Source organism: Taeniopygia guttata, chromosome 7 (genome assembly GCF_048771995.1).
Source record: "Taeniopygia guttata chromosome 7, bTaeGut7.mat, whole genome shotgun sequence".
In the NCBI taxonomy this organism is placed as follows: domain Eukaryota; kingdom Metazoa; phylum Chordata; class Aves; order Passeriformes; family Estrildidae; genus Taeniopygia; species Taeniopygia guttata.
The window spans coordinates 38591567-38611099 of NC_133032.1; the positions used below are offsets into that span (position 1 = coordinate 38591567).

At 48.7% G+C, this 19533-nt stretch overlaps 1 long non-coding RNA gene across 4 annotated transcripts in view; it reads right to left on the reverse strand.

Annotated features, from left to right (window-relative positions):
* LOC116808619 (uncharacterized) overlaps positions 1-19533 on the reverse strand; it is a 178839-nt gene that overhangs the window by 88680 nt on the left and 70626 nt on the right. For 3 of the 4 annotated variants that reach the window (XR_012056878.1, XR_012056879.1, XR_012056880.1), the window contains exon 2: positions 9558-9646. This is a non-coding gene — a long non-coding RNA (uncharacterized lncRNA). Of the gene's footprint in view, positions 1-9557; positions 9647-18236; positions 18324-19533 lie in introns of those variants that run through there. The other variant, XR_012056881.1, reaches the window with a different exon arrangement.

Consider the following 19533-nt stretch of genomic DNA (forward strand, 5'->3'; position numbering starts at 1 on the left):
CCAAACAGGGGGACCCCAAACAGAGAGACTCCAGAATTGAGAGACCTTAGAACAGAGGGACCCTGGCACAAAGGGACCCCTGAGGAGAGAGACCCCCGAGCAGAGAGACCCTGGCACAGAGGGACCTTGGCACAGAAGGACCCCAAACAGAGAGAGTCCAGAATTGAGAGATCTCAGAACAGAGAGACCCCTGGCACAAAGGAACCCCAGAACAGAGAGACCCTGGCCCACTGGACCCTGGCCCACGGGACCCTGGCCCAGCAGACCCTGGCCCAGGGCAGCAGGAAGGCGGTACCACCATGCCAGGACGCAGCACTGGCTCCAGGAGAGCGCCGAGCTCCACGCTGCCACACGTCCCTGGCAAAGGACACCCATGAAACTTTAACTACTCCTCCACAGGCCTGACCTTTTCCAGTGTGCGGAATTCCGCGTGCAGAACGCGGGCAGCGAGTCGGTGGCGCTGAGGAGTGAACTTTAAAACACCCCCACGTCACCGTGCCCCTGCGGGCAGTCCCGGCCAGGCTGGAGCTCAGCTCTGGCCCTGCTCCACGAGGACACCACGGACGCGTGGCACAGGAAATGAAATTCCTGCTACTGTACACTCAATAACAGAAAATGCACGTCCTGACGCAGCATTTGTCACATCCGAGGCAAAAACAAACTACTGGCTGGAATGTTTTATTAAGATGACTTCGCCATGGTGAGAAATGATTAAGTCACTCTACGAGCAAAGTCAGAGCACGGGACCTCATTCATTGTAATACTAATATTAATCACACAAATAATATAAGTGTCTTACAGTAATCCACATTCCCTTAAAATATACATTATATATCCTGGGGGCAAACAGCAGCACGAAGAACTTGGAATAAATCCCTCAAGCCATAGTGGCCAGCAGAAAGCCATTTATATTCTGACAGATTAATGTATATTTTGTTATGCGTAACAAATGAAAATATTTACAGCGCTATCAGAGAGAGCTCAAGAAAAATTAACTCGCACTAATCAATACATTTCAAGCATGAATTCAAATTCTTTCCAAGCCCTACAATGTCCTCCAAAAATTGGCACCAAATAAACAGGGGTGTTTCTATCAGTTTAACTGTGGGTACTCATTATTGTTGTATTTAATACTAACAATTTTCCCCTAAATTAAGCACTCTGACCATGGGCAAGCACTGACCAAAGGCCAAAACCGGGGAAATCAGCTGAGGTTTGGAACTGAACAGTTTGGAACTGACCAGCCTGGAGGTCAGCAGCGACAGTCATCACAGTTACGAAATCTTTAAAAAAATGGAATTTCAGTTTAAAAAAATGGAGCAAAGGAGGCAGGGACAGGGAACAGGGACAGGAGAGAGAACATGGACAGGGAACAGGGACAGGAGAGAGAACAGGGACAGGGAACAGAGAACAGAGACAGGGAACAGGGACAGGAGAGAGAACAGGGACAGGGAACAGGGACAGGAGAGGGAACAGGGAACAGAGACAGGGAACAGAGACAGGGAACAGGGACAGGAGAGAGAACAGGGACAGGGAACAGGGACAGGCACAGGGAACAGGGAACAGAGAACAGAGACAGGGACAGAACAGGAACAGGGACAGGGAACAGAGAACAGAGATAGGGACAGAACAGGAACAGGGACAGGGAACAGAGACAGGAGAGGGACAGGAGAGGGAACAGGGAACAGGGACAGGGAACAGGGACAGGAGAGGGACAGGGACAGGGAACAGGGAATAGAGACAGGAGAGAGAACAGGGAACAGGGACAGGGAACAGAGACAGGAGAGGGACAGGGAACAGACACAGGGGACAGGGCCAGGAGGAGAGGGAACGGCCCCGGTCAGGGGAGGTCGGGGAGGACAGCAGGAGAGGAGGTCCAGCTCTGTCCCTGGAGCTCTCTGACACCCCCAGGCAGCCCCAGAGGGGTGCACAGCCCCAGCTGTGGTTTTGGCAGTGCTGGCACTCTCTGTCCAGGCAGGTCCCCCAGCACTGCCGTCCCTCCCTCAGAGCCCTGCCACACTCCCCTCTTGTACCCGAGGGAGGAGAGAACATTATCACTTCCAGCACCACTAAAAATTGACTTTCCTTCTCCTTAACCTATTCATCCCCATCTCCTCCTCCCGTTATTCCCAGGCAATTTTGTAAGATGACTATTATGCAAATGCTACAATAAAAATCTTATTTTCTGCTCCCTTTTCAGAGCCCTGCTCTGTTTACCTCCATTCTCTCTCTCTGATGGAGTTCTCGACAAAAAGGAGAGAATAAATGTGTCCATTATTGGCCCAAGTCTGAGGAAACTCAGCGGGAGGTCACTAACTGCAAAACAATTTACAAATCCCTTCCACCCAGCCTCGCAGCGCGGGGACTCCCAGAGCTCCAGAATTCCAGAATTCTCCCTGAGCGAGTCCTGCCATTCCCACTGTGGCTCCCAGGCTGGGCTTTCTTGTGGCAGCACATTTCTCTCCCTCTCAGGATTTTTCATAGAGGAGCACAGAGAGAAATGAAAGAGAAAACAATTTCTATTTCTGCTCCTTGTTTTCCCATGTGGAATGTGTTTGGAGAATTGTTTACCTGGGTGTTTGCTGGGTTGGATTCTGGTGAGGATTGTTTGAGCCTGATGGCCAATCCAATCCAATCCAATCCAACCCAATCCAATCCAATCCAATCCAATCCAATCCAATCCAATCCAATCCAACCCAACCCAATCCAACCCAACTCAATCCAATCCAACCCACCTGGGGCTGGGCTCTCAGAGAGGGTCACGAATTATGAGTTAGAGTCAGAGAAAGTAGTATGGAGTTTTAGTATCCTCCTTTTATCTAGTATATTAATGTATTTTAACCATAGTTATAATAAAGAAATAGTTCAGCCTTTCAAATTGAGTCAGACATGGCCATTTCTGCCCATTGGGTTCACCTGCATTTCCAACATCCCCTGCCCTGAGTTCTCCTCAGACTAAGCTGGTGCCAAGCCAGGCTGTGTCCTGGAGCAGGAGCTCCTGCATGGAGCAGCTCCAGCTGAGGGAGGTTTGCCCCTGCCCCTGCCAGGCCCAGAAATCTGTTTGCATCAGGATTTTGGGAATGTCCATGTGGATCTCCGATAGGAGCTGTCCCCAGGAGCGGCTGCTGGCCAGCACAGCCCTCCCGAGCTGTGGGAAAGGCAGGAGCAGCCCAGGAGCAGCCACACTCCCAGCCAGCTCTACCTGCGCCCCAGCGATAATTACAGCTAATTGCTATAGCTTAGCATGCATTAATTAACCTAAATGAACGCTTTAGCTGGCTTTAAACTGCACTTTGTTTAAACTTACAGCCAGCCTAAGGAATGTTTTCCTGGAGTGCTGGTTCTGAGGTGCCCAGCACCAGCCAGGCCAGCAGCGGGGCAGGTCCCGACCCTTCCCGTCCCTGCAAACCCAGGCACTCGTGTTGTTCTCCCTCTGCCCCTCTCCAGCTCTGGGTTCCATCACCTCACCCACAGCAGGGCCCAGTGCTGGCAGGGACCCTCTGGGGGTCTGGTGTCGGGATGAACCCAAGAATGTAAAAATCCTCGTTTCCCAGCCAGAGAAGGAGTCTGGATGTATAGGATTGCCTTCTCAAGGGTGTTTATTGTCCCTTATCCAGAACATTCTCTCTCTGCCCTGCTGAGCTCTGGCCAGCAGCTCGGCCATGGCATTCTGTCTGCCCTCAGGGCAGTGTTTGCATTTTATACCAAAAACTACCTGTACTAGGTTTGCAATAACATGCCAATATCTATCATTTATGTCGGAAAGTGTGTCTCTACCTTAAACCAACAGAAAAGTGTCACCATCACACCAAGGCATGGAGGGCAAGAAGGAGAAGAAGGTCAGGGCACACCCAAATCCTTCCATCTTGTACCCCTGAATCACATTCTAAAAACCCCAAAATTTTACTTTTTCACTCTGTGTTAATTCAACCACCACACAACTCAAACCCTTGTGGCTTGTAATTCCTCATACAAAGTTGGCAGTTTTTTCCATGGGCTAAAATCAAAGCCACAGGTGTTTTTGACTTTGTGCCAAGCTCAGGGCAGGGCTGGGCTCAGGGCAGAGCTGGGTTTAGGCCAGAGCTGGGTTTAGGGCAGGGCTGGGTTTAGGGCAGGGCTGGGTTTAGGGCAGAGCTGGGTTTAGGACAGAGCTGGGTTTAGGACAGAGCTAGGCTCAGGGCAGAGCTGGGTTTAGGACAGAGCTGGGTTTAGGGCAGAGCTGGGCTCAGGACAAAGATGGTTTAGGACTGGGCTCAGAGCTGAGCTCAGGACACGCGAGCCGCAGGGATTTCAGTTAGGAGCGGTTTTAGGGACACAGAATTACACGTTCCCTGTCCTCGGAGCAGCCCATTATTAAGCTATTAATCACCTCTCTCAATTAATTGTTCCAAAAGGAGCCGGGCTTGAGCAGCTGCGTTGCAATTGGAAAGCTCGCTTATTTTCGGAGAGGTAAAGCTACCGGCAGCGGTAATTTGAGGGCGCCGAGCCATTAAGCCACTGTTTGGAATCTCAATTACTCTGCGGAAGGATAATTACAAATAAAACAAACTTGTGATCCCACATCAGTGAGAACACTTCTCCCCTGCTTTATGGAATATACAAGCAGTTTTTCATCCACTGGATTTAATTTCCACATGAAAAATTGACCTTAACAGTATGAAGTATGGCTACAAGTAAAAACTGTGTTTTCATTGAAGAGAATAAATGCATTTCCTGAACGCTGGCTGTTACAGCTAATTGATTTATTGGCTCTCTATACAGTGCACTATTGTCTTTGCACTCATGGGACAGGGAAGCTCTTGAGAACAGAACTAAATTCTGCCACAGCAGCCTGACAGCCGAAAAGGGTTGGGTTCTATTTCTTTAATCTAATGTGCGAGTGTCTCGGAGCTGGAAGGAATCTGCCCTGCGTTGGCACAAACTACCTGGACCCGTGGCTTCCTGAATGATTTTTTAAATCCCATAATATTACTGGGAAGCTGACAGCACCAGGAGCAGGTAATTTTCTTTTAATCGGATTGCTTTTACTGTGGAACGTTTACATTCAAGCAAATGCACAATACTACCGAAGAAAAAGAGATAGGAAATTCCCTTTTTTTATTTTCCTTTAAGGCCAGCAGTCAAAAATTCAGTAGGAAATAAAGGCCCTGCAAAAGTATTTCTCCCTGGTAACGAAAACAATTTTAAAATTCATGAAATAGCCAAATATTTATTATTATCCCTTGCTTTTAGGTTTTATGCAAATGAGTGCCCATAAGATGAAAGCCAGTGCCTGGTAGCAGGTGGGAGCAAACTCACATAATCATACCAATAAAAAAGCCCTGAGGAAAAACAAACCAAAATGAAAAATCAATACAGGATGTTGTTCTCCAGATATACTATTAAAATATAGTATTCCACAGCTGCACTGTTGTCCTAAATAACGGATGAGCTCTCACTGGGAGCAGAGCCAGGCTCACATCCTCCCCCTTTATTCCGTGGGTAAAAACCCCCCTGAGCCCCAAGGAATCCATGTGGGCAGTGGGGAAGCCCAGCCCGGGGGTGGTGGTGGGCTTTGCAGGGGGAACCCAAGCTGGGATTTCCCAGTAAAAAACCCCTGTGCCACTGGATTTCACAGCATCAGTGGAAAACAGCCCAAAGTTTCCCGAGATCTCCCAGCTGCTGCAAAAGTGAAACCCAGAGCACAAATCTGGCAAGAAATGGGATTATATTCCACATTTCTGCAAGCATCCTCCTGTGCCAGAAACCAGCTACTTGGCTAGAAATTGTATTTTTTGTCTTCTTTATTTTTGTCTTAGTTTGGTTCTTATTGCTAACTGCAAGCACAAATTATACTGAGCATGAATTCCATGGGTTAAGCAGGAAAGTCCTTCAGGAGATGGAGAAACACTCACTCTTTCCCAGGTGAGCACAGTTTCTCCCTCAGCTCCTCAGTTATTGCAGGGAGGCTGAAAACTCTTTATTTATGAGAAAAAAATTAATGTGAACATATTTATCACCTCTCCCTGTGAGAAAATCACTACAAAACTCAAAAATTTCTTAATTTTCTTAGCTTGACCTTGGTGCAATCCTCTGCTCTCCAAGCTGGCTTCTCCAGCTGCAGGGGCAGAGCCACCACCCCCAAAGAGCAGAAGGGGAGGGGGCTCAGAGAACAAAACCAGCCTGGAAAAGTCCCATTTTATAGGCAAGAGGAGAGCTCAGCAACAGGGATAGAAAACGGTAAGTGTAATCACAACGGCAAACAGAGGGGCTGCTTCAGGAATTAAATTGGGCATTTAAAAATGAGAGCAGGGAGAAGGCAGATTTTCAGTTGGAAGGACCTTTAACATAATATTCTTTTAGAAGGTGAACAGCTGTAAATAATTTGTCCTGGCACAGGCAGAGCATCGAGAGCCACTCAGCCAAAGCTGCGTTCTCAGCTCCACACGGACACCACGGACAGAGAATGCCCAAAATCTGCCCGCTGAGGCCTGCAGGGCCATCCCCCTGTGGTTCCCTGGGCTGCCCCACTCCAATTCTGCCCTTCCTGGGGCTCTGGCCTGCCCACACCAGGGGTGCAGCTGCCACCCCCCCCGTGGGGTCACTGTGATGTGACCTGGAACAATTAATTAATTAATGCCTCTCCAGGCATCGATCCTCCTGCACCGCTGCTCCCAAATCCAGACCAGGCTTTGGGTTCCTGTGATGGGATCACTGGATCCCACGCTGCTGGGGGTGGGAAGGGACCCTAAATCCCACCCCTGCCATGGCAGGAACACCTCCGACTGCCCCCTGTCCAGCCTGGCCTGGGACATCTCCAGGGATGGGGAGCCCCAGCTGCTCCAGGCACCTGTGCTGGACCAGGCAGGAGCAGAACCCCCAGTTCCACATGGCTCTCCTTGTTTGGGATGTGGCAGCAGTGAGGAGAGAGGAGCAGAATCCCCAAATCCACATGGCTCTCCTTGTTTGGGGTTTGGGGGCAGTGAGGAGCAGAATCCCCAGTTCCACATGGCTCTCCTTGTTTGGGATGTGGGGGCAGTGAGGAGCAGAATCCCCAGTTCCACATGGCTCTCCTTGTTTGGGATCTGGGGGCAGTGAGGAGCAGAATCCCAGTTCCACATGGCTCTCTTTGTCTGGGATTTGGGGGCAGTGAAGAGAGAGGAGCAGAATCCCCAAATTCCACATGGCTCTCCTTGTTTGGGATCTGGGGGCAGTGAAGAGAGAGGAGCAGAATCCCCAAATCCACATGGCTCTCCTTGTCTGGGGTTTGGGGGCAGTGAGGAGCAGAATCCCAGTTCCACATGGCTCTCCCTGTTTGGGGTTTGGAGCAGAACCCCAGTTCCACATGGCTCTCCCTGTTTGGGGTTTGGGGGCAGTGAGGAGCAGGATTCTCCGTTCCACATGGCTCTCCTTGTTTGGGATCTGGGGGCAATGAGGAGCAGGATTCCCCATTCCACATGGCTCTCCCTGTTTGGGGTTTGGAGCAGAACCCCAGTTCCACATGGCTCTCCCTGTTCAGGATTTGGGGGCAGCGAGGGGATGCACCCAAGCCATGCCTGGCCAGGCTGCCTTTCCCTGGGCTGTGCTGCTGGCTCTGGGAACATGTCCCCATCAGTCTCAGCGCTGCTCAGCCGCAGTGACAAATGGCCAGGGGAGTGTGCGGGGAGAGCAGCAAATTAGGGAATGAATAATTAAACTCGGAGGGAAAGGTGAGCAGGAAGGGGAGGGAAAGGCTGAGCTGCAGGGCCTGGGAGGCAGCAGCTCGCAGGTGCTCCAGGGAAAGGTGCTGAGCGGGGCTGTGAGCAGCCAGGACCTGCCGGGCCATCCAGAACCGGAGCTCGGGGGAACAGGAAAATGGCCCAGACTGAGGAGCTGTGCCAGCCTCCTGCTGCTCCCCCAGCCCCATCCCCATCCCCATCCCCAAAGCCTCCCCTGCTCCTGCTGCACCAGGCTCCCTCCCTCCCCTCCCGCTGCAGCAGCGGTGCCACCACAGCAGCAGGACACCGGTGCCAGCCCTCGCTGCAACACACAGGGTTCTGCACAAACCACCTCTGCTTTTAACTCCTAATTCTTTAAACCATCAGCATTTCATCAAACCCCGCTTCTCAATTCCTGACTCTTATCACAGCCGGCACTTATAATCCTTTTTTCCAGACTAGATGTTCCCAAATCGTGTTACATCTTTCATCTTCCTTGTGATTAATTTCAAGGTCTTTACTGAGGCAAATGAGATATTTTTTAAATCTCTCTTGTTTTAGTTTTCCCAGCTTTTAGTCAATTCTGGCAGTTCAGAGGAGCCATCAAAATTACACGAGCGTTTTGTGCTCAGCCACTTCAGTGACTCCTGGGTTTAGGAGAATCCCATAAAGGCAACCATCTTATTATTTTAATGCACGCAATAATTTAAGTGATAACAACTGCAAAAGTCAGGCTGTTTTGTTTTATGGATTATCAACAGCCTTATGACCTTGAAAATAGTCGAGTTGACTCACTAATTTTTACAATTTAGCAAAATAGCACATGCAGCATAATTTTATCAACTTTGATGTGGTGAAAGTGCAGAGATCTCCAAAGGGATGAATCTCCTTTCTCCTTCCCAGAGCCACTCTGCAGCACTGGGGAGCTGCAGGCTGGGGAAGAAAGGGCAGGGGGGAATTATTAGAGGGGAAAAGAAAAAGGGAATTATCTGAGCTGCAAATACACCACGTTAAAAACTTCCAGGGTCTGTTTTGTTTTGCTGCAATGCAGAGTGAAGTTCTCCAGCACACACACACGGCAGGAGCAGCCCTGACCCCCATTTCATTCCTGCCTGGAAAAGGTGGAAGCAGCAAAGGTAAGGAGGAGGCACAGCCAACCTCTGGTGACCAAAGGTGCACTCGAGCTGTTATTTTGTATTCCATACTCTTCAAAGAGCAATATAAACAGAATTATTTATGCCCGGCAAAATGTTGCTTAATTACTTATGCACCACTGTTTGCTTGTATTTTAAGCTCTCTCTACCACCCACAGGCAGACGTTAAACAGCTGCTAAAAGCGAGCTTTAGTCCTGCCTGTTTGAAATTAGCATACTTGAGCTTTGAAAAAACTTTGTTGCCAATTTACATATGCATAGAGACTGATATTTAGACTCACCATATGATATGTCCCTCAAGAGCTTTTCTTATTGCCTCCATCCTCAGGTCTCAACCTAGAGACTGTAAATCTAGCAGGTGATTAATTCTATACCCTTGAGAAACTAGCAATTAGCACTTGCAACCAGTAAAAAATTGTCATTTCAAACCCCTGTTTACTATGCCCATGTATTTTCTATGCACTCGCAGTTAACTCCAAACAGAAATAGATGGCAATAGATCTGCAGTCACTCCTGCCTCTTTATATAAAAATATATTATGGCTTCCAGCTAATCAACCTATTAAACACACCGGAAAAGAAAAGAGGAAATAATTGGCATTCCTTCTTTTCTATATAAATATATAGAAAACGGGAAGATGGAGCAAGCATGAAAACATTCTACATGATGTTTTATGTTCCCAGACCTTAATCAGCTCATTTCAACATGATGACTTTGTAGGGTTTACCTGTTTTGTGTCAATTCTTATCTCTGATAGCCGAAATTACCGCACTTCCAGATGTTCTTATGCATTATTGAGGTCTTCTGCAGTAGATGCTGGAAAAGGTAAGATAAGGTTTTATTTCTTTGTAGTAGTCACAACACCCAGATCAAAGGCAGGAAAGTGCAGTGCTTAGTATTGAAAACTATGATGAACTTCACATTTATTTTCAAGTAGAAAATCTGTCATAAACCTGCTCATCAATCTTCAGTCACTGTTTCAAGTGTAATCCACTGGAGCAGGGCACGGGAGTTTAAAGACCTGGGGCTGCTGTTCCTAAAAACTCACTCGGTGTGTGCTGAGCAGGGTGTGCCTGCCAGAGCACCCAAAATCTGCCTCTGAGCACAGAGGGGTGGGAAGGGGGGCTGGCACTGCCCTGGGCACCCTGTGCTACACCCAGGGTGGTCTGAGGAAATAAAACACAAAATCCCAGCTGCTCTGGGCAGGAATAGGGCACCTAGCACCTGGCAGGGACAGCAAAACGGGGGCCCTGGTACAGAGCATCGCCACAGAACCAGCTCAGTGCTGTAGAAGCAGGAGGTTAGCACCCAGATTTAAATCTGCTAATGATGGGTAGATCTAGGCACGGATTTAAACCTCCCAGAATCAGATTTCCTAGGTTTACCAGAATCAGATTTCCTGGATTTACCAGAATCAGATTTCCTGGATTTACCGGAACCAGTAATTTCCTAGATTTACCAGAATCATATGTCCTACGTTTACCAGAACCAGTAGATTTCCTGGATTTTCCAGAATCAGTAGATTTCCTAGATTTACCGGAATCAGCAGATTTCCTAGGTTTACCAGAATCAGATTTCCTAGATTTACCTGAATCAGATTTCCTAGATTTACCAGAATCAGATTTCCTACGTTTACCAGAACCAGTAGATCTCCTGGATATTCCAGAATCAGCAGATTTCCTAGATTTACCAGAACCAGTAGATTTCTTAGATTTACCAGAACCAGTAGATTTCCTAGATTTACGAGAATCAGATTTCCTACATTTACCAGAATCAGATTTCCTAGGTTTACCAGAATCAGATTTCCTACATTTACCAGAATCAGATTTCCTAGGTTTACCAGAATCAGATTTCCTAGATTTACCAGAATCAGATTTCCTAGATTTACCAGAATCAACAGATTTCCTAGATTTACCAGAACCAGTAGATTTCCTTCATTTACAAGAGCCAGTAATTTCCTGGATATTCCAGAATCAGCAGATTTCCTACATTTACCAGAATCAGATTTCCTGGATTTACCAGAACCAGCAGATTTACACCCAGCTCCCACCCTTTGTGCAGGGGGAAGTGCTGCTGCCCCATGCCAATACTGGGGGGAATTCTGAATATTTTTGAAGCATCTGAAGGCAATCTGGGTGGAAAATGCCAGAAGCCATCTTTTTGCAAGCGGCTCTGTAAAGCAGCGAGGGTTTAAGGGTAAATATAAAGGCAGTCAGCAATGCAAGGATATTTTTTCCTGTGCTGCACAGTCATTAAGGGGTCTGCTGCAAAAGCCTGCTTGACTTTCTTCCCACTAATTACATCATCAGATCATCACACTGCTAAAATCAGGCGCAGAGTACTTGCACACAACTAAATCCCTGCTTCTAATTACTATTTTAGTCTCTTTTTCCTCGTGACATGTTGGTGATAGATCATTATTTTTTCAGCAATTTGTTCGCATTTATATGCAATATAATTGGATCTGATTAATTATTATGATTAATGACTGCAGAATTTCCTTGCAAAGCTATTAATACTGGGAGTATCAAATGAAAGACATGGACAAATTAAAGCCAATGGAGTCCTGTTGCTTGTACTTACAATGCCTGGGCTCAAGTAACCCTTTGCTGCTCCAGCCCTGCGATAAATACCAGGGTTTATCTGGAATTTCCCCACGGATCTCTGCATTTTCCAGGGCTCTAAGTACATAAGTAATGGGGGAGAGATGCAGGTGGAATTCTTAGGTGGACTGCTGTAGGTAAAATTACATATATTTGGATATATTTTAAACGAGCTCAGCAGCATAAATGCAGCTACATCCATTTAAAGTCAAGAAACTGGCAAAAAGAAAAGCCCGGGCAATATTTCTGCGTACATGAAGTGGATTTATCCATTTTTCAGGTGGCGGTGCAACAAAACACCACAATAAAAGCAGTTAATTTCCATTAAATGTCATATTAGCCCCTTTCTGAGGGATGTATTTACGCAGCGCGTGCTGTATTTTAAACCGCAGCCCGGCTCAGAAATGGGATATTACATGTAAAAAAAGCAAACAATGAGGGAGTAGCTTAGGGGATCGACTTTCCTGCTGCCTCGGGGACCTGCCTTTAAACCTGGCTTTGAGCAAACGGAGGAAAAATCATTTCCCTCTAATGGCAGCAGCAGCAGAGGAAAAATCAGAAAATCAGCGAGCAGGAGGTGCAGGGAGGGAAGGGCAGAGCAGGAGTGGGGCTGAGCAGAGCCCCACAGCGGGGCTGAAATCAGAATTTAATCTGAAATAAAGCACCAGCAGCGCCCAGCAAACCCAGCCGGGCACGGGGATTCTCTGCCAGGGCTGGGGAATGCTGGAAATGCCCCTGGCAGCACCAGAAATGGGAAACCCAGCCTGGGGCAGGAGTGGGAAACCTCTGGGGAGGGGGATCCAGCCCTTCCCAGCCTGGGGAACAGAGGAGCAGCCCTGGGGATTTCCCTCCTGCTAAAACATCGGGAAAAGATGGGCTGTGCTGCCAAATGAGAAACGGTGGGCCACAGAATATTTTGAAATAAAAGTGTGTTTGGTATAAAGGAGATTGGAAGGATGACTCCTTAAAGACATATTAAAAATAAAGAGGTAGATTAAAAAAAAAAAAAACAAAAAACCAAAAAAAACAAAAACCTGAGCAACAAATCAAAATCTCAAACCAAAGAAATCCAGCCCACATACAGAGAATATTTGTGCCCAGGTGCACAGAAATACCCATTTTTCCAAGAGAAAACCAGCCAAATTCTCAACTTCAACCCATCAAGAAATTCTAAATTATTTCTATCTAAACTAAAAGTCCCACTTTCCCTGGGAGGTATTTTGCATTTTCCTGCTGATTTCTGAATCCTGCAGCTGGCCCTGGGCGGGCTCCTTCTGTTGGGTGTTTGGGGTGGTCTGACACCGTCCCTGCAGGAGCAGGAATCCAAAACCTCCTTCACATGGAAACTGTGCCCTGATTCACCTGGGGAGACAGGGCAGGGCATGCCCGGGGAACAGAGAGGGAAAAGCCAAAGGAAAATAGGAACTGGGTGTTCCACAGCACTGCTGGAGTCCCTCTGGAGAGCTGGGAATGTTCCCCTGGAGAAGGGAAGGATCCAGGCAGAGCTCAGAGCCCCGGGAATGTTCCCCTGGAGAAGGGAAGGATCCAGGCAGAGCTCAGAGCCCCGGGAATGTTCCCCTGGAGAAGGGAAGGATCCAGGCAGAGCTCAGAGCCCCGGGAATGTTCCCCTGGAGAAGGGAAGGATCCAGGCAGAGCTCAGAGCCCCGGGAATGTTCCCCTGGAGAAGGGAAGGATCCAGGCAGAGCTCAGAGCCCCGGGAATGTTCCCCTGGAGAAGGGAAGGATCCAGGCAGAGCTCAGAGCCCCTGGCAGGGCCTGAAGGGCTCCAGGAGAGCTGCAGAGGGACTGGGGCCAAGGGATGGAGGGACAGGAGCCAGGGAATGGCTCCCACTGCCAGAGGGCAGGGATGGGTGGGAGATTGGGAATTGGGAATTCCTGGCTGGGCTGGAATTCCCAGAGCAGCTCTGACTGCCCTGGATCCCTGGCAGTGCCCAGGGCCAGGCTGGAGCAGCCTGGGACAGTGGGAGGTGTCCCTGCCATGGAATGGGTGGAATAAATTGGATTTAAGGATTTAAGGTCCCTTCCCACCACCCCTGCCCCAGTCTCTGATCTCATCAGCCCTGACCCCTCTCCTCTGGCCAAACCTGCATTTTCCTCAGCCAAAGCCACCTGCTCCCTTTTCCAGAGGATTTTCAGGGGTTGGGGTTTCTCAGCCAGGGGCAGTAACCCTTTCCTGCCCAAGGTTTGCAGGTGGGCTGCAGGAGCACCCCCCTCTGCTCTGAGATGAAAAACAAAGGCCTGGGAGCCTCCAAAATGCCTCTGTGCAAAATGAGGGCGAGATGATTTCCTCCTTCCGTTTTCATTTTTCTTGGGGGGGCTTTAATCATTTTTTTTAATAAAACCGGTGGAGATGAGCGAAATATCAGCCCAGGAGGCGCCGGGGAAACAACATTTAGAGCACAGTAATGGAACAGGCAAATGTGAGCGTCACAAGCCTTTAGCATCTCCTGCTCTGCATTAGCCCAAGTGGCTCCATCAATCTCCCCTGGCTGTGCTCACCTGCCTCCCCCTCACCCACACCAGCCTGGGAGCACGCAGAGATTTCTACACCTGGGCTGCCACATGCAAGGCAGCTCCTGGGGCTGGTCCTTTTCCTCCTGAAACTTTCTGCAAGTTTGGGGCTTTTTTTTTTTTTTTTTTTAATTGTTGTGGCTTAATTTAACATTTTGCATTCAATTTGGAATAAATTCGAGTTGTGGCCTTCCAGTACTGGAGGGGATGACAAGAAAGATGGAGAGAGAAAACGCACAGGGTCTGGAGGAAAAGGAGAATGGCTTCATGGGGTCAGATGGGAGATTGGGAAGGAATTCCTCCCTGGCAGTGTCCCAGGCCAGGCTGGACAGGGCTGGAGCAGCCTGGCACAGTGGGAGGTGTCCCTGCCATGGCAGAGGATGGCATTGGATGGGATTTAAGGTCCCTTCCAGCCCAAACCACTCTGGGAGTCTGAGATTTTATGATTCTGAGTCTGAACATAACATATTTACCTCCTGAGTGTGATCCTATGTATTTTTTAATAATTCCAGTTTAATACAGAATTCGTTAATAAATTAATTAATAAAATTAAATTAATTAATTACCAAATTAAAATAACCTCTCTGTGTATATTTCTAAAGATGCAAAAGTACCTCTCTATATATTTCCTGTACGTATTTCAAAGCCAAACGTGCCTGGAAGGACTGGTGTAGAAACATAAACCCGTTCCTTGAAACTCCTACTGCCTGTGCTGCCCATTCCCCGTGCTGCCCATTCCCAGTGCTGCCCATTCCCCGTGCTGCCCATTCCCAGTGCTGCCCATTCCCAGTGCTGCCCATTCCCAGTGCTGACCATTCCCAGCGCTGACCATTCCCAGTACTGCCCATTCCCTCCACTGCCCATTCCCAGTACTGCCCATTCCCAGTGCTGCCCATTCCCAGTGCTGCCCATTCCCAGTTCTGCCCATTCCCAGTGCTGACCATTCCCTGTACTGACCATTCCCAGTACTGCCCATTCCCAGTGCTGACCATTCCCAGTTCTGCCCATTCCCAGTGCTGCCCATTCCCAGTGCTGCCCATTCCCAGTGCTGACCATTCCCAGTGCTGACCATTCCCAGTACTGCCCATTCCCTGTGCTGACCATTCCCAGTGCTGACCATTCCCAGTGCTGCCCATTCCCAGCACTGCCCATTCCCAGCACTGCCCATTCCCAGCGCTGACCATTCCCAGTGCTGCCCATTCCCTGTACAGACCATTCCCAGTGCTGCCCATTCCCAGTGCTGCCCATTCCCAGTGCTGACCATTCCCAGTACTGTCCATTCCCAGTATTGCCCATTCCCAGCGCTGCCCATTCCCAGTTCTGCCCACGTTCTCACTGCTGCCCATTCCCAGTGCTGCCCTGCAGGGACACAAACACCCCCAAAAGCCGCCGGGCACCCCCTGCCCGGGCACCCCTGCCCTGCAGGGCACACGTGGGCTGGGTTTTCCTGCCCCGGTGCCCACTGAGGCTCCAGGAGGTTGTGCTGTGCCCCCGAGCTCGGCGCTGGGGCAGGCTGGAGCTGCTCCCTGCCACACGCCGCTGTCTTTGTGCTCTCCTCTGCCATGAGAGCCGAGCAGGAAATCAATAATTTTATCCATGGAATGTACATAAGTCTTCTTAAGTCGTGATCCATTTTAAGTAACGTGTGGAGGGGCATTAGGCAATTAGAGCTGGCTGAGGAACTGAGCATATTTATACATTTCAACGCCTGTCTTTTTATCTTGAGCTTGGATGAAGCAGTAAGACCTAAAAATCAAACACTGGATGAGTTTAGATGATCGGGTATTTAATTTAAGATCTCCATCTTAGCAGTAGAAAACCTTCCAAATGAAGTGTCTGTGTTTTAAAAATTGGCCATAGCCAGTAGCTGCTAAGTCTGATGTGTAATCTCTGCTTGGCTCTGCACAGAAAGCACTTATTGAAATTCAAGTACATGCTCAGGGCTCGTTAATGGCTATTTTTGCCTCATTAATACAACAAACATCGCTGATATGAAAGGTGCTGTTCTCTTACACTAATACAACTGCAAGAGGTCAGAAAAAACTTCTCACGCTCTCTAGTTCTTTATCCAATATGTCAGTGACAGGGAAGTGGAGAGCAAGTAGCAGTAGGAAGGTGGATTTATCAACAAATGCTGTGTTAGTGAGGCCACCAATGGCCCAGCCTGGCCTCCTTTGGTGCCACATTCCAAAGGAAGAGGCTGGGAATTTCAGGAGAGTCCCAAGGAGTGCCTGGAGAGCTGCAGAGGGAGAGACACGAGTTCAACCTGCTCAGCTTATTCGAAAGAAGGTGAAGAATTGACCTGGTCATCATTTAAAATCCCAGAGTGGTTTGGGTCGGAGGGAGCTCAGAGCCCACCCAGTGCCACCCCTGCCATGGCAGGGACACTCCCACTGTGCCCGGCTCCAGCCTGGCCCTGGGCACTGCCAGGGCTCTGCTGCTTTCCACAGGGGAGCAGAAGCTTTGCTGGCAGAGCTGTGCTGCAGCCCATGACGGGGAGCAGGAAATGAAAGGAGGCAGATTTGGCTGAGGCTCACGTTTCTGTGTGACTGGTTCCTCCTGTCATGACACCATCACAAACTCCAGAGATCCTGGCTGTGCTTCCCCTGGGAGAAATCAGCTCACATCACCCAGGGCACCCCTCCGTGTTCCTGACAGCACCAAGCAGTGGCTGCTGGAGAGTCACAAAGGCAGGGATGCAGGAACAGCCCCCATTCCTTCTTCTTCCCTCTGAATTCCTCAGAAAACCACTTTGGTTCCTCCACTGACGTTAATCTGTCCTCCTCTCAAAGGTGACCTGTTTTCCCATGTGGGAATCCAGGGCTTCCCTCTGGCTGCCCTGGGACCCTGGCAGGGGTCAGGAACCCCCTGGACAGAGCCCCCAGAGACACTGGCTGTGATCTCTGTCCATGGAGAGGAGTTTTCAATCTTACAGGATGAATTACAAGCTCTGAGTGTTTGATATCAGTAATAATTAAGTGTGGCACGGGTGCAAAAGTAAAATTTTAGGATTCTAGATTAGGGGTCCAAAGGGGACAAGATGGAGGAAATTGGGTGTGTCTTGTCCTTTTCCTCCTTCTTCATGCCCTCCATGTTTCACTGTGGTGTTGGCATTTTTCTGTTGGTTCAGGCTGGGGACACACTGTCCAACGTAGGTGACAGATATTGGCACGTTATTGTAAATCCAGCACAGGTAGTTTGTGGTATTTAATGTTTGTACCATCCCACTGAGGGCAGAGCCCCACACGCTGCCCTGCAGGACAGAGCTGCGGCAGGGCAGCAGAACATGTTAGAGATAAACAGAATAAACAACCTTGAAACAGCACAGACCAATTATGGCTTCTGCTTTGGCAGTGGGGCTGAAAGACAGAGATTTTTCAATCTGGGAATCACCAATACCCACAGATTCCGACATTCCCAGAGCTGCAGCAGAGCCCCCGCTCAGAAAAGGCTCAGGAACAGTCACCCCATGGGTTTGGGGTGGCAGCACCCCGGGGTGCCAGCAGCCCCTGGCTCCAACCCCAGCGCTGCCAACACCGAGTTCACAAAGCCCAGCAAATTGAAACCAGCTCGGGGTGACTGGGGGAACTTCAATGCATTCTTTCAAATTTCCCTGGAAATAAAAATACACGGGCAGGAGAGGAGCTGGGAGGCCTGGGTGTATCCCCTGAGCACGGTTCAGAGCCCCCAACACCCTGCCCTGCTTTTGTGAATTAGAAATCTTCTCATCTGCTCATAGAGACCAAGGAAATCGTGGCAAACTTTATCTGCCAAGTGAACCTGAATAACCTCAACTTTAACTTCAAGAAAATTACACTTGGAAACATTTCATAGTCTCGCAGGTTGCAGGAGACATAAAATTCTTTCTTTTCTCCCACCTCTCCAGGAGTTATTAACCCTCCCCACAGAGCCTCGGAGACCTCCAGCAAATTGTCCCTTCCCCAGAAATCACAAGGAACAGCGGTGCCAGGGGCTCCAAGGGCTCTGGCAGCACGCTTGCAGTAAAAGCTACACCCAGACTCACATTAAAACCTTCACAGCTCCTTGGAAGAAGGCAAAGAAAAAAAAAAAAAATAAATCCCAGCCTTTGAAATAAAGCTGCGGTGTGGCTGCTCCAGGAGCTTCACACGTGGCTGTTCCCAGTCAACAGTTGGGGCTCTTTAATTACCTCCCTCCCGAAATACCCCTAAATAAATACCCCTAAATAAATACCCCTAAATACCCCTAAATACCCCGAAGTACCCCTAAATACCCCTAAATATCCCTAAATACCCCCTCCTCTGGGGGCAGCAATGGGGAAAGGGCAGTTCCAGGCTCAGCCTTGCCAGAGGAGCTTCAAGCGACCCACAGCGCTCTGGGAAGTAAAGAATAAAAGAGAATCTCAGAATATTTATGTTGGCAAATCCTCCAGCAGCACCGAACCCAGCCTGTGACCAAACACCACAATGCCCCCTGACAACATAACAACAAAATTATATGCTTTAGTCGTGTGAAAATGTGTTATTCAAGTGAAAATGTAGTATTCAAAGAAGAGCATGCAAACATCATCATTATTGTTGTTGTTGTTATTATTATTATTATTATTATTATTATTATTATTATTATTGCTATTATTATTTTATCCAGCACATTTGTGGGTGTGATCCCACGGTGGGTTTTACACCTGACTTGGCAATGCTGCTGCTCTGTGCCTCTGCAAACACAACCTCACCCCCCAAAAAATCACCCTGCAAGGGAATGGCCTTGAAAATCAAAGGCCAGAAACCAGAACTAAACCTGTGATTGTGCCACTGAGTTTGGAGCAACAATTAAACAATTGCCAGAAGGGGGGTTGCACTCAATGAGAGCCATTCCCACCCAAAAACCCAAACAAGACTCCTGGAAACACTCACTGGGGAGATCTCCAGGAAAGCCTCCTTATCATGTTTATTCAAAAATCAATTTCGAAACTGCCTGGTAAAATGTTGTTTAAAATTGTGCGGAAAAGCAAAATTCATTGAACTTTGCCCTTGAGGCTGAGACGCCTCTGGTGTGTTTGTCACCACACCAGTTATGCCCTGCTGAGGGAATATCCCAAATATCCCACCCTGAACTCAGCAGTGCCTGTCCTGAAGGAATATCCCAAATATCCCACCCTGAACTCAGCAGTGCCTGCGAATATCCCAGATATCCGACCCTGGGGCTTTTCTCTCAGAAAAGGGATTTTCTCCCAGGAAAGGCACTTTTCTCTCACGAAAAGGTACTTTTGTCTCAGGAAATGGTACTTTCCTGTCAGGAAAAGGGGCTTTCCTCCCAGGAAAAGACACTTTTCTCTCAGGAAAAGGTGCTTTTCTCCCAGGAAAAGGGCTTTTTTCCCAGGAAAAGGCGCTTTTTTCCCAGGAAATGGGGATTTTCCTCAGGAAAAGGGGATTTTCCTCAGGCAAAGGCACTTTTCTCCCAGGAAAAGGCTCTTTTCTGCCAGGAAAAGACGCTTTTCTCCCAGGAAAGGGGCTTTTTTCCCAGGAAAAGGGGATTTTCCCAGGAAAAGGGCTTTTTTTTTCCCAGGAAAAGGGGATTTTCCTCAGGAAAA